This window comes from Zea mays, chromosome 5, assembly GCF_902167145.1.
Source record: "Zea mays cultivar B73 chromosome 5, Zm-B73-REFERENCE-NAM-5.0, whole genome shotgun sequence".
NCBI lineage: Eukaryota > Viridiplantae > Streptophyta > Magnoliopsida > Poales > Poaceae > Zea > Zea mays.
In genome coordinates this window covers 1,527,103-1,541,774 of record NC_050100.1, presented here as the reverse complement: position 1 = coordinate 1,541,774, position 14,672 = coordinate 1,527,103, and positions in this window count along the sequence as shown.

Here is a 14,672-nt window from a genome sequence, read left to right as displayed (position 1 = left end):
AGGAGCCGCCGCAAGGCAAGCAGCGGAGGGAGCAGAGTTTCGATACGGAAGGCGACCCGATTCACGCGTGCGCGGGCCGGTGGCGGCTGCAGCGCGTCGGGCCCGCGGTTGACGGGTGGGGCTGGTCAACCTAAAGTAGGCCTTTTCTTCTATATGGATAAATGAATTGGAGCGTAAGCCCGTACGACAATTGAGATATTGGGCCGCCCGAGTGGCATTAAAATTCTACATGGCGCCGAGTGGGATTAAAATTCTGTTTCAGAAAGCAAAGTGTATGTTTATAGATAAAATAAAATTAAGGGGGTGTTTGAATACACTATAACTAATAGTTAGTTGGCTAAAAATTGGTGATAAAATTAGCTAACTAACAAATAGCTACCTAACTATTAACTAATTTACCAAAAATAGCTAATAGTTGAACTATTAGCTAGGGCGTTTGGATGTTTCAACTAATTTTAGCCACTAACTATTAGTTTTAGTGCATTCAAACACCCCCCTAAGAAAGTGTTTGGTTTGAGGGCCTAGTTAGACAGAGTGGCTTTGTTCCAGATTGTAAAGGGGTGTTTGGTTCCAAGGGGATGTTTGGTTCCTCTGACTAAAGTTTATCGTGTCATATTAAGGCCCCCTTTGGCAGGGCTCTCTCGGTGGCTCTTTTTCTGGCTCTTCGTGAAGTCATACCAAACGGTCTTAAAAAATGGCTCCTCACCAAGAGCCATCAAAGAGTTAGAGCCGTTTTGCTATTGGGAGACGAAGCACGAGAAAACAAGCTTCTATTGGCTCCTTCTATCCGGCACACAATAATGTTTCACGAAATTACAGTCTCTGCCACCGTCTCCTCGTGAGAAGCTGTTTTGCCAAATGAATTACAAAACGGCTCTGGCTCCTCTAGAGAAACCAAGAAACCAGAGGAGCCAGAGCCGAAGCCGTTAGGAGCCCTGCCAAAGGGGGCCTAAATATTTAAATATCATTATAAGTATTAAATATATATTTAATTAGTTTTAATAAATCGTCTCGTCTTTTAATCTTTATTTGTGTAGTTAATTTTATAATTAAAATATATTTAATACCCGTAATTATCATTTAAATATTCGATGTGATATGGACTAAATATTATTGATGAAACCAAACACCCCTAAGGATAGAAGGTATAATTACTAATTAGAACGGTGTCGCTCTAACTTTTATTTGGTTCGAGAGTGAAAAATAGAACGGAGCAACTCTATTCTACCTTTAGTTCTAGATTAAGAGCCTACTGACAGGAATGAGGAGTGGAGCACATAGATTCAATCATTTTTGTGAAGCCCAAGAATACAACATATTGAAGAAATGTTCTACTTTTGGAGTGGCTCCATTTCATCTAATCTAAAACTGAACCAAACATGTTATACGTTGAAATCAGTTCCAACTCTGCAATCAAACACTACCTAATTTCACTATGCAAGGATGGTTGATGGAGATAAAAAAAATAAGCATACATGTCAGGCATGGGGGCTCTAATTAAAACTCACAAGCAAAGAGCAATATAGTACATGGACATCCTAAACAACATCAGACAATTTTTTTGACATGAGGATACCCCCATTTTGATGGGACCCAATAGGTCACAGGGATATCTTTTTGAATTACTGTGTATAAGAAATTCTCTCGCTCTGATTTTTTCCAATGTCCCAATTTTTGTATTTCTGAGAATCACCCATCTCTATGCTAGTGATAAAGGTTTCCCCTAGCAAGTCACTTTCTTTCGCTTCTTCACTGTCTGTAATATGAACTTTCTCCTCTCTGTGTCTTTTATCTATGGACACTTCATTTCTATCTCTGTCTTCATTGATTTAAGGGATAAAGTCAGGTGCGTCTCATATATGCGCCAAAGAAGAGCATCACATATAATGACAAAATGTATAGAAATAAATGTCACAAATATCATAAATGTCATTATTACACAACAGAAGTCTTACAAAAATAAATGGTAATAATAAAGCGAACTAAGTATTATTCCTTGGCGCCACAAAGCTGACTAGGAGACGCCACCTAGATCAACTTGTACTCCTCATTGTACGGCTCCTCATATTCCACCTGTTCTTCTCCTGTGGGGGGTTTATATATCGCAGGGTGAGCTCACAAAAGATTATAGCTCAACAAGTTGTGAGGAATAATGTGCATGAACTCACCAAAGGTGGGAGTTCATGTGAAGTGTAAGGCTGACTAATAAATAAGGGTGAAAGCTGAGCATTGCTTTTAATAAGTTGGTCAACTTTTATTAGTAGTTACTAAATATAAGTAGATACCGAACCAGAGTAATAGTATATCAAAATTAATAATAAATCCCAATGCGATGCAAATGACAAATTGAATTTAGTTCTATAAATTAATCATGCAAGAGTCCTGAGCTGCTCATGATCGTGAGCACGACTATTATACCAGTTTTACACTCTGCAGAGGTTGTACCATGTACCCACAAGTCGTGTATCCCATGTAGCCTGGGTTTGCAAGGCCCTTAAACACTACCGAGGTGAATGGCTAGGGATCCACTATGAGGCCTTTACAAAGTTTCACTAGCTTCAGAAAACCCGCTACAGTTTTTAGGAAGAGCAATACAGGAATCCCCCGTCTGAGTGCCATCGCAGCAAAATCAACCCGAGAACCTCCCTACACGCCTATTCCCCTACTCCCCTTGCCCCTTTCGGGTAAGGTAGTCCTTCACTAGCTTTTCTAGTTAGTCAGCCAAGGGCGTCCCATTCCACCCTTGTGGTGGCACATGTTTCTCAAGTTAAACTCGATGTTCCAATTAACATAGTTGTCTTATCATGAACAGAAATAGAACAGTAATAAAGAATAATCATGTGTAATAGTTATCTCAACACCCAAAACCATATATAGCAATAGCAAAGACTACCCAAAAGTTTAGGGGTATACAAGGTGAAAAGATAACCAAATTAGGGTGACCTATTGGGTCCCATCAAAATTAAGCTTATGCATGATAAAATGATTATAAAGAACATTATTGGATAAGTAAAAGTGGTCAAGGACACTGAGAGCACCTAGAGGGGGGTGAATAGGTGATCCTGTGAAACTTGAAACTTAATCCACAAAAACTTGATTAGGCGTTAGCACAATAATGCCAAGTGGCTAGAGAGGAGTCTCAACAAAACACAATAACCACAAGAGATCAATCACAGAGATGGCATAGTGGTTTATCCCGTGGTTCGGTCAAGACCAACGCTTGCCTACTCCACGTTGTGGCGTCCCAACGGACAAGGGTTGCAATCAACCCCTCTCAAGCGGTCCAAAGACTCACTTGAATACCACGGTGTTTTGCTTGCTTTACTATATCCCGTTTGCGAGGAATCTCCACACTTTGGAGCCTCTCGCCCTTACACTTTGATGATCACAAAGAAGCACGGAGTAAGGGAGGGATAAGCAACACACTCAAGACAAGAAATCACAGCAACACCACGCACACAAGTCGCAACAAGAGCTCACAACACAACTCAATGAGTTCACAACTCAACTAGAGCTCTAATTGCTATTGCAAGGAATCAGAAGCGCGGAATCGATGTCTTAGTGCTTAGGAATGCTTAGAGAATGCTTGGTGTGCTCCTCCATGCGCCTAGGGGTCCCTTTTATAGCCCCAAGGCAGCTAGGAGCCGTTGAGTGCATTCCAGGAAGGCAATTCTTGCCTTCTGTCGCCTGGTGCACCGGACAGTCCGATGCACCACCGAACACTGTCCGGTGCGGATTTCCTTCCTTAATTGGCGAAGCCGACCGTTGGCGCCTTGGAGCCGTTGGCGCACCGGACACTGTCCGGTGCACACCGGACTGTCCGGTGCACACAGGACAGTCCGGTTCCCCCTCCCGACCGTTGGCTCGGCCACGTGTCTCGCGCAGATCGCACAGCCGGCCGTTGGCCCGGCCGACCGTTGGCTCACTGGACAGTCCGGTGCACACCGGACAGTCCAGTGAATTATAGTCGTACGCCGTTAATTCCTTCCCGAGAGCGGCAAGTTCGCCTGAGCCAGCCTGGCGCACCGGACACTGTCCGGTGCACCACCGGACAGTCCGGTGCACCCAGACAGAGTTGGCTTTGGCTGAAACAAAGCTATCTCTCTCCAATTTGTTTTCTCCTGTTTCCAGCACTTAGACACAATACATTAGTCTCTAAAACAATGTACTAAGTCTGAGAAACATACCTTTATACTTGATTTGTACTTTGTCCACCATTTTACACTTAGGCACTTGTGTTGGGCACTAAATCACCAAAACACTTAGAAATAGCCCAAGGGCACATTTCCCTTTCAATCTCCCCCTTTTTGGTGATTAATGCCAACACAACATAAAGTAAGTAGAACAAGTACAAAATCAATTCAAATAAGAACTCAAATTTGTTTTGAATCAAATTTGGCATATATGGATCATTCTTTGCCACCACTTTGTTTGTTTTTGCAAATCAAACTCAATTTCCTATCTCTAAGTCAAAAACACTCGTTGAGACATAGCAAGAGTTGTTCCAAGAGAAATTGATCAACGATTTCAAAAACTCCCCCTTTTTGCCATAATTAAATCTTCTCCCCACAAGAGACCAACTTTTGACAATAAGAGGCAAATAAGAGTATTTTGACAAACAAAAACTCTAACTCTACTATTTTTCAAAATTCACAAGTGGTAGCTGATCCATTTATTGCTTTGGCCTTATTTTCTCCCCCTTTGGCATCAAGCACCAAAACGGGATCAACTTTGGCCCTTTAACCCCATTGCCTCACCAAAATCTTCAACTTAGAGTAAAAAGGCAATAAGAGCATGGAGATGAACTTGGAGTTAGTTACTCTCTCATCGGAGTGCAGTGGAAGTCTTGCATGGTCCAAGTCCACCTTTCCCTTTCAATCCACCCTTGAGACTAGATCAGGCAAACTCAAGCATATGGTTAGTCTCAAAGGGTCAAGTTGTAATACATCTCCCCCTAAATATGTGCATCACTTGCAAAAGGACTTGTGAGGTCCGGGGAGTGTTTGTACAACTTGAGCACCATAAATAAGCAACAAAATGCATAAGGAACATGATCAAATGCATAAACACATATATGCTATAAATCAATCCAAGTTCCACGAATCTAAGACATTTAGCTCACTACACAACTTGCAAAAAGTCTGCTCATCTAAAGGCTTGGTAAAGATATCGGCTAGCTGGTTCTCGGAGCTAACATGAAACACTTCGATATCTCCCTTTTGTTGGTGGTCTCTTAAAAAGTGATGCCGGATGTCTATATGCTTTGTGCGGCTGTGTTCAACAGGATTATCCGCCATGCGGATAGCACTCTCATTATCATATAGGAGTGGGACTTTGCTCAAATTGTAGCCAAAGTCCCTGAGGGTTTGCCTCATCCAAAGTAGTTGCGCGCAACACTGTCTTGTGGCAACGTACTCGGCCTCAGCGGTGGATAGGGCAACAGAAGTTTGTTTCTTAGAACTCCATGACACCAGGGACCTTCCTAAGAATTGGCACGTCCCAGATGTACTCTTCCTATCGACCTTACATCCAGCATAGTCGGAGTCTGAATATCCAATCAAGTCAAAGGTAGACCCCTTTGGATACCAGATCCCGAAGCAAGGCGTAGCGACTAAATATCTAAGAATTCGCTTTACCGCCACTAAGTGACAATCCCTTGGATCAGATTGAAATCTAGCACACATGCATACGCTAAGCATAATATCCGGTCTACTTGCACATAAATAAAGTAAAGACCCTATCATAGACCGGTATGCCTTTTGATCAACGGACTTACCTCCTTTGTTGAGGTCGGTGTGTCCGTCGGTTCCCATTGGAGTCTTTGCGGGCTTGGCGTCCTTCATCCCAAACCGCTTGATCAAGTCTTGCGTGTACTTGGTTTGAGAGATGAAGGTCCCATCCTTGAGTTGCTTCACTTGGAACCCAAGGAAGTAGCTTAACTCGCCCATCATCGACATCTCGAACTTTTGAGTCATCACCCTGCTAAACTCTTCACAAGACTTTTGATTAGTAGAACCAAATATTATGTCATCGACATAAATTTGGCATACAAAAAGATCACCATCACATGTCTTAGTGAAAAGAGTTGGATCGGCTTTCCCGACCTTGAAAGCATTAGCAATTAGAAAGTCTCTAAGGCATTCATACCATGCTCTTGGGGCTTGCTTAAGTCCATAGAGCGCCTTAGAGAGCTTACACACGTGGTCGGGGTACCGTTCATCCTCGAAGCCAGGGGGTTGCTCCACGTACACCTCCTCCTTGATTGGCCCGTTGAGGAAAGCGCTCTTCACATCCATTTGGAACAACCTGAAGGAATGGTGAGCGGCATATGCTAGCAAGATACAAATGGACTCTAGCCTAGCCACAGGAGCAAAAGTCTCCTCAAAGTCCAAACCTGTGACTTGGGCATAACCTTTTGCCACAAGTCGTGCCTTGTTCCTTGTCACCACCCCGTGCTCGTGTTGTTTGTTGCGGAACACCCACTTGGTTCCCACAACATTTTGCTTGGGACGAGGCACCAGTGTCCATACTTCATTTCTTTTGAAGTTGTTGAGCTCCTCCTGCATGGCTAACACCCAGTCCGGATCTAGCAAGGCCTCTTCTACCCTGAAAGGCTCAATAGAAGAGACAAAGGAGTAATGCTCACAAAAATTAACTAATCGAGACCGAGTAGTTACTCCCTTGCTAATATCACCCAAAATTTGGTCGACGGGATGATCCCTTTGAATCATCGCTCGAACTTGGGTTGGAGGTGCCGGTTGCGTTTCTTCCTCCATTTCATGATCATCTTGTGCTCCCCCTTGATCACACGCCTCTTGTTCATCATCTTGAGTTGGGGGTTGCACCATTGTTGAGGAAGAAGGTTGATCTCGTTCATCTTGTTCCTGTGGCCGCACATCTCCAATCGCCATGGTGCGTATTGCGGTCGTTGGAACTTCTTCTTCATCTACATCATCAAAATCAACAACTTGCTCTCTTGGAGAGCCATTAGTTTCATCAAATACAACGTCGCTAGAGACTTCAACCAAACCCGATGATTTGTTGAAGACTCTATACGCCTTTGTATTTGAGTCATAACCTAACAAAAACCCTTCTACGGCTTTGGAAGCAAATTTGGAATTCCTACCCTTCTTCACTAGAATGTAGCATTTACTCCCAAAAACTCAAAAATACGAAACATTGGGTTTGTTACCGGTTAGTAGCTCATACGACGTCTTCTTGAGGAGGCGATGAAGGTAGACCCTGTTGATGGCGTGGCAAGCCGTGTTTATGGCTTCCGACCAAAAGCGCTCGGGGGTCTTGAACTTTCCAAGCATCGTCCTCGCCATGTCTATAAGTGTCCTGTTCTTCCTCTTTACCACACCATTTTGCTGTGGTGTGTAGGGAGCGGAGAACTCGTGCTTGATCCCTTCCTCCTCAAGGTACTCCTCCACTTGAAGGTTCTTGAACTCGGACCCATTGTCGCTCCTTATCTTTTTCACCTTGAGCTCAAACTCGTTTTGAGCTCTCCTTAGGAAGCGCTTGAGGGTCCCTTGGGTTTCAGATTTATCCTGCAAAAAGAACACCCAAGTGAAGCGGGAAAAGTCATCAACAATAACTAGACCATACTTACTTCCTCCTATGCTTAGATAGGCGACGGGTCCAAAGAGGTCCATATGTAGCAGCTCCAGAGGTCTTGACGTGGTCATCACATTCTTGTTGTGATGCGCTCCTCCCACTTGTTTACCTGCTTGACAAGCTGCACAAGGTCTATCTTTTTCGAAAGTAACATTGGTTAGACCTATCACGTGTTCTCCCTTTAGAAGCTTGTGAAGGTTCTTCATCCCCACATGTGCTAAGCGGCGATGCCACAACCAGCCCATGCTAGTCTTAGCAATTAAGCATGCATCTAGACCGGCCTCCTCTTTTGCAAAATCAACTAAATAAAGTTTGCCGTCTAATACACCCTTAAAAGCTAATGAACCATCACTTCTTCTAAAGACAGACACATCTACATTTGTGAATAGACAATTATATCCCATATTGCATAATTGACTAACAGATAACAAATTATATCCAAGAGACTCAACTAAAAACACATTAGATATAGAGTGCTCGGATGAAATAGCAATTTTACCTAACCCTTTTACCTTGCCTTGATTCCCATCACCGAATATTATTGAATCTTGGGAATCCTTGTTTTTGACGTAGGAGGTGAACATCTTCTTCTCCCCCATCATATGGTTTGTGCATCCGCTGTCGATAATCCAGCTTGAACCCCCGGATGCATAAACCTGCAAGGCAAATTTAGGCTTGGGTCTTAGGTACCCAACTCATGTTGGGTCCTACAAGGTTAGTACAAATATCCTTAGGGACCCAAATGCAAGTTTTGTCTCCCTTGCATTTTGCCCCTAACTTTCTAGCAACTATCTGCTTGGCATTGTCCAAGCCGCTCACCTTATGATACTCGTCCCTGCACAAAGAGGCTAACAACACAGTAGTAGCTTGTGCATTTTTATGAATCTATTCATTAATAAATACAGGACTATCCGAGCTATCAAATTTCATTCCATTCTCAACAATCTCCCATATACTTGGATGGAGAGAGAACAGATGACTACACATTTTGTGACTCCAAAATCTGTAGTCCTCCCCATCAAAGTGTGGAGGTTTGCCAAGAGGGATGGAAAGCAAATGTGCATTTGAGCTATGTGGAATACGAGAGTAATCGAAAGAAAAGTTCGAATTAACCGTCTTTCTTTTGTCGTAGTCGTTGTCGTCGTCGTCCTATTGGGAAGAAGTGGACTCATCGCTGTCGTCGTAGTAGACGATCTCCTTGATGCGTCTTGTCTTCTTATTTCCATCTTTGCGTTTGTGGCCCGAGCCCGAGTCGGTAGGCTTGTCATCTTTGGGCTCGTTGACGAAGGACTCCTTCTCCTTATCATTGATCACAATCCCCTTGCCCTTAGGATCCATCTCTTCGGGCGGTTAGTCCCTTTCTTGAAGAGAACGGCTCTGATACCAATTGAGAGCACCTAGAGGGGGGTGAATAGGTGATCCTGTGAAACTTGAAACTTAATCCACAGAAACTTGATTAGGCGTTAGCACAATAATGCCAAGTGGCTAGAGAGGAGTCTCAACAAAACACAATAACCACAAGAGATCAATCACAGAGATGGCACAATGGTTTATCCCGTGGTTCGGCCAAGACCAACGCTTGCCTACTCCACGTTGTGGCGTCCCAACGGACAAGGGTTGCAATCAACCCCTCTCAAGCGGTCCAAATACCCACTTGAATACCACGGTGTTTTGTTTGCTTTACTATATCCCGTTTGCGAGGAATCTCCACACTTTGGAGCCTCTCGCCCTTACACTTTGATGATCACAAAGAAGCACGGAGTAAGGGAGGGATAAGCAACACACTCAAGACAAGAAATCACAGCAACACCACGCACACAAGTCGCAACAAGAGCTCACAACACAACTCAATGAGTTCACAACTCAACTAAAGCTCTAATTGCTATTGCAAGGAATCAGAAGCGCGGAATCGATGTCTTAGTGCTTAGGAATGCTTAGAGAATGCTTGGTGTGCTCCTCCATGCGCCTAGGGGTCCCTTTTATATCCCCAAGGCAGCTAGGAGCCGTTGAGTGCATTCCAGGAAGGCAATTCTTGCCTTCTGTCGCCTGGTGCACCGGATAGTCCGGTGCGGATTTCCTTCCTTAATTGGCGAAGCCGACCGTTGGCACCTTGGAGCCGTTGGCGCACCGGACATTGTCCGGTGCACACCGGATAGTCCGGTGCCCCCTCCCGACCGTTGGCTCGGCCACGTGTCTCGTGCAGATCGCGCAGCCGACCGTTGGCCCGGCCGACCGTTGGCTCACCGGACAGTCCGGTGCATACCGGACAGTCTGGTGAATTATAGCCGTACGCCGTTAATTCCTTCCCGAGAGCGGCAAGTTCGCCTGAGCCAGCCTGGCGCACCGGACACTGTCCGGCGCACCCAGACAGAGCTGGCTTTGGCTGAAACAAAGCTATCTCTCTCCAATTTGTTTTCTCCTGTTTCCAGCACTTAGACACAATACATTAGTCTCTAAAACAATGTACTAAGTCTGAGAAACATACCTTTATACTTGATTTGTACTTTGTCCACCATTTTACACTTAGGCACTTGTGTTGGGCACTAAATCACCAAAACACTTAGAAATAGCCCAAGGGCACATTTCCCTTTCAGACACAACTTGCCTTCAATGAGCTCCTGCTTAGCAACTTCTACCTGCTGAACACCAGAATCCTCGCCCACTAGCTCTTGTACTCGCCACAATACAAACAAACATGGTACAAGGGATAAATTAACATCACACCAAACATGTATACAAAATACATAATAATAATCTACGCGTCAAAACGAGATCATAGGAACAAGAATCACTAAATTCGGAGTTACGAATTTCGAGTTATGAATTTCCGAAGGTTTTATGTGTTTGGTACAAGATTAATTAAGTGATCAAATTTAATATGGGTTTATGCTAAAAAAAAGTGGCACTAAGTGATAAACAATATTATTACAAAATTATAGGAACTGAAATGGATTAAAAATGAGTTAAACTGAATTTTCTAGGAATTAAACAAGTTTCTGCAATTATTTTTATACTAAAAATCATTTTCTTATTGATTTTCTCAGGTTTTCTATCTCCCTGGACTATGTGCACTATTAACCAGGAAGTTCAGGGGCTTCTGCGCAAAAGATTCTAAGACTCAGAACGCCTCTATCGTGGACTGTAGGTTCATAACCCAGAATCCCGAGGACTCTTAAACAAAAATGCCCCTGCGAAGGGGGTACGGGCTGGCTAGGCCGTCTGATCAGATTTGGACGGTCCCGGACATATCCAGTAAAGATTAAGCCGGAGCCAAATCGAAGCCGTTGGATCACAATCTACGGCCAAGATTCTAAATTAGTACGATTCATTCACGTCCATAGGATCATAGATCCACAGCTAGGGCTCTATCAAACAAAAAGGTAGGCTATCTTCTAATCCCAATCGTTTGCCGTCGGATCAACGGCTGGCGGCCTTTCCTCACCAACCGGCCCCAAGACACGGCGGCGCCGTCCGCGCCGTGGCGGAGGATACGCCGGCGAGCGGCGCCAACCCCACGCGCAAGCCCCAAAACCCAAACTGAGACGCGCTACATGCATAGAATGCCTTGGTAAGCACAGGGAGGTATACATACCGTCGATGGCGCAGCGCAGAGCACTGACGGCGGGAAAATGAGATCCACGGCGGTCCTTAGTACACCGACGAACAATTCCCTGGACTCCCGTTGCTCACGCGTCCGATGAACCGAACGTGCACGATTACTACCCAATGGCGAGTCCTCGCGACCCTACACCGAGCACCAACCAGCGGCTAGGCGAGGAGTCAAGTGCGGTGGCCTCAGCTTTTCTCTTCTCTCCTGCGGACGACGACTTCTCTCACTCTCGGTTGATCGGGGCGGTTAGACGAGGCGGAGGGGGGAACCAAGGGGTGTTTGGTCCGCTTTTGAAGCCGAGACGAGGTGGAGCCGTGGGTAGCGAAGATGTCGGGCGGGCGCAACAACCTGCGCAGAGGTCCTCAGCCAGGAAGAGAAACAGGAGCGGGTGAGGGTCCCATGCGCCAGAGAGAAGGAAGAGCTGGCAAGTGGACCCCGCACGACAGCGAGTGGGTGGTTGGTTCATGGGTCCCACGTAGAGATGTCCAAATGGGCCGCCCGGCCCGGCCCCGCCCGGGCCCGGTGAAGCCCGACCCGTTTTGGGCCCGGCCCGCCAGGCACGGTTAGAAAACCGGGCCGGGCCGTCTAGGCACGCGGGCCCAATTCCCTGTCCGAACCCGACCCGCAGCGGGCCTAAACGGGCCCGGCCGGGCCGTTTATCACGAAAAAAACGGGCCAAAAAACGGGCTATGCGGGTCGGTAAGTACGTTTTAGTGTAAAAAAGCGGGCTTAACGGGCTTAGAGGTAAACGGGCCGTGCCGGGCTAGCCCACCGTGCCTAGTTTCTTGTCCGAGCCTGGCCCGCTTATTCGTGCCGGCCCGGCCCGGGCCCGCATAGAACCGGGTCGTGCCCTGCTCGGACCGGGCCCAAACAACGGGCTTCGTGCCGGGCTCACGGGCCTCGTGCTTATTGGACATCTATAGTCCCACGCGGCAGCCAGATTGCCAGTGCGCACGCAGAGGTGGGAGACTGGCAGACCCGGCCCACACGTCGGTGCCATCCCCCGCACTGGGACGCACACGTGGTATCGTCGACCTAGGCCGAAATGGTACCGAGGCCAACCTAGGTCCTTAGAGCATATGAGGGCAAACAAACAACACTGCTAAAAGAGTGGCATTCTCAAATACAAAATGCAAATACGACTGAACGTCGTATTCAAGTTGTAAACTATAAAATATAAACAAATAAGAATGATACTTCTTATGAATGATTTTTTAAGTAATGATGTAAACAATTGTACCATGAAAAGAGTGTGGACAACATAGAGAAGTACAAGGTAGAAAAGAGACTGTAAAGTGAGCTGTAATTGTGGCAGAGGATAGGCATATGAGGATCTTTAAGCCTCAAGCTGAACTCATTAAGGACATGTACAACAATGTTGTAACTAGTGTTCAAACAAGTGATGAAGATACAGAAGGCAGAATAGGACTACATCAATGGTCAGCTTTAAGCCTTACCTTTTTGCCTTGGTGATGGATGAGGTCACAAGGAACAAACAAGAGGATACCCCTTGGTTTTTGCTTTTTGCGAACGATATAGTGCTAGTTGATGAAAGTCGGACAGAAGTAAATAGAAAACTAGAGTTGTGGCGAGAGACTCTAGAGTTCGAAGGTTTTAGACTCAATAAAACTAAAACCAAATATATGAGATGTGACTTTGGCACTACTACACATGAAGGAGATGTTAGTTTGGAAGGTCCAATAGTGTCCAAAAAAATATCTTTCGATATTTAGGATCAATGCTATAAAGTGACGGGGACATTGATAAAGATGTTAGCCATAGAATCAAAACTAGGTGGATAAAATGGCATCAAGTGTCTAGTGTTCTATGTGACAAGGTACCACAAAAGCTAAAAATCAAGTTTTGTAGGATGGCGATTAGACGTGCTATGTTGTATGGTGCAGAATGTTGGCCTACAAAAACATGTACACCATATAAGTGTTGCGAAAATGTGTATGTTGTGTTGGATTTGTGACCATACAAAAAGGGATCAAGTCTGGGATGACAATATACATGATATGCTAGTGGTAGCACCAATTAAAGAAAAGCTTGTCCAACACTAGATGAGATGGGGCCATAGTTATTAAGGTGTTAAGGCGACCAACCCCTTTTTTATCTTTTAGGCGGTAAAGCGTAAGGTGAGGCGTCACTTTAATAATATATACTAATTGAAAGATAATGAGCAAGTTAGCACAACTATAAAACATATTAGGTCCATTTCAGTCTAGTCAGAAGAGGGAAACCGAAAAGAAAAAAAAGCCCAACAGTGAATATTTGTTTTACCGAGGTTCGGCCCTCGAAGGCCTAGTCCCCGTTGAGGAGTCCACTTAAGGACGGGTCTTTTTCAACCCTTTCCCTCTCTCCACCGATCACTCAAGGATCGGCGAGCTCTTCTTCTTCTCAAGGATCACTCTCGACCCCGCAAGGACCACCACACTCTTTGCTGTCTCTTGCTAGCTTTTACAAGCCTCCAAAACTTTGGAGGAAGTTCGATGGGAGTCAAAACTCCACGCACAAATGAACACAAAGATGTAGCACACACTATCTCTCAATGAATCTCACAAGGCACTAATGCTAAACACAAATGAGTAGCTCTCTTTTGCTTGCTCTCTCTTTTGTAGCACTTGTGTTGGTTGTAGTGGTCTAAATCTTGTGTATAGGATGGATCAATGAATATATGTGGTTGGGAGGGCTTGAGTATGTCAACTAGATGACTTGTAATGTTGCTTGGGCTCCCACCCCTTGAAGTGGCCGGTTGGGGTGGTATTTATAGCCACCAACCAAAATCTAGCCGTTGGTGAAGTGTGCTGGCGAAGGGCGCACCGGACAGTGTCCGGTGCGCCACCGGACAGTGTCCGGTGCGCCGCCACGTCATCCTGCCGTTAGGTCTTGAAGCTGGTCGACCGTTGGAGGCTCTGTCCTCATGTGGCACCGGACAGTCCGGTGTCGCACTGGACAGTCCGGTGCCCCTCTAACCGCTGCTCTGACTTCTGCCGCGGTACTGTTCACTTTGCAGAGTCGACCGTTGCGCGCAGATAGTCGTTGCTCCGCTGGTGCACCGGACAGTCCGGTGGCACACCGGACAGTCCGGTGAATTATAGCGGAGCTGCGCCTGGGAAACCCGAAGGTGAAGAGTTTGAGCTGAAGCACCCTGATGCACCGGACACTGTTCGGTGGTGCACCGGACTGTCCGATGCGCCAGACCAGGGCAGCCTTCGGTTCCCTTTTTGCTCCTTCCTTTTGAGACCTAACTTGTTCTTTTGATTGGTTTGTGTTGAACCTTTGGCACCTGTAGAATATATAATCTTGAACAAACTAGTTAGTCCAATTATTTGTGTTGGGCAATTCAACCACCAAAATCAATTAGAGAAAAGGTTTGACCCTATTTCCCTTTCAATCTCCCCCTTTTTGGTGATTGATGCCAACACAAACCAAAGCAAATATA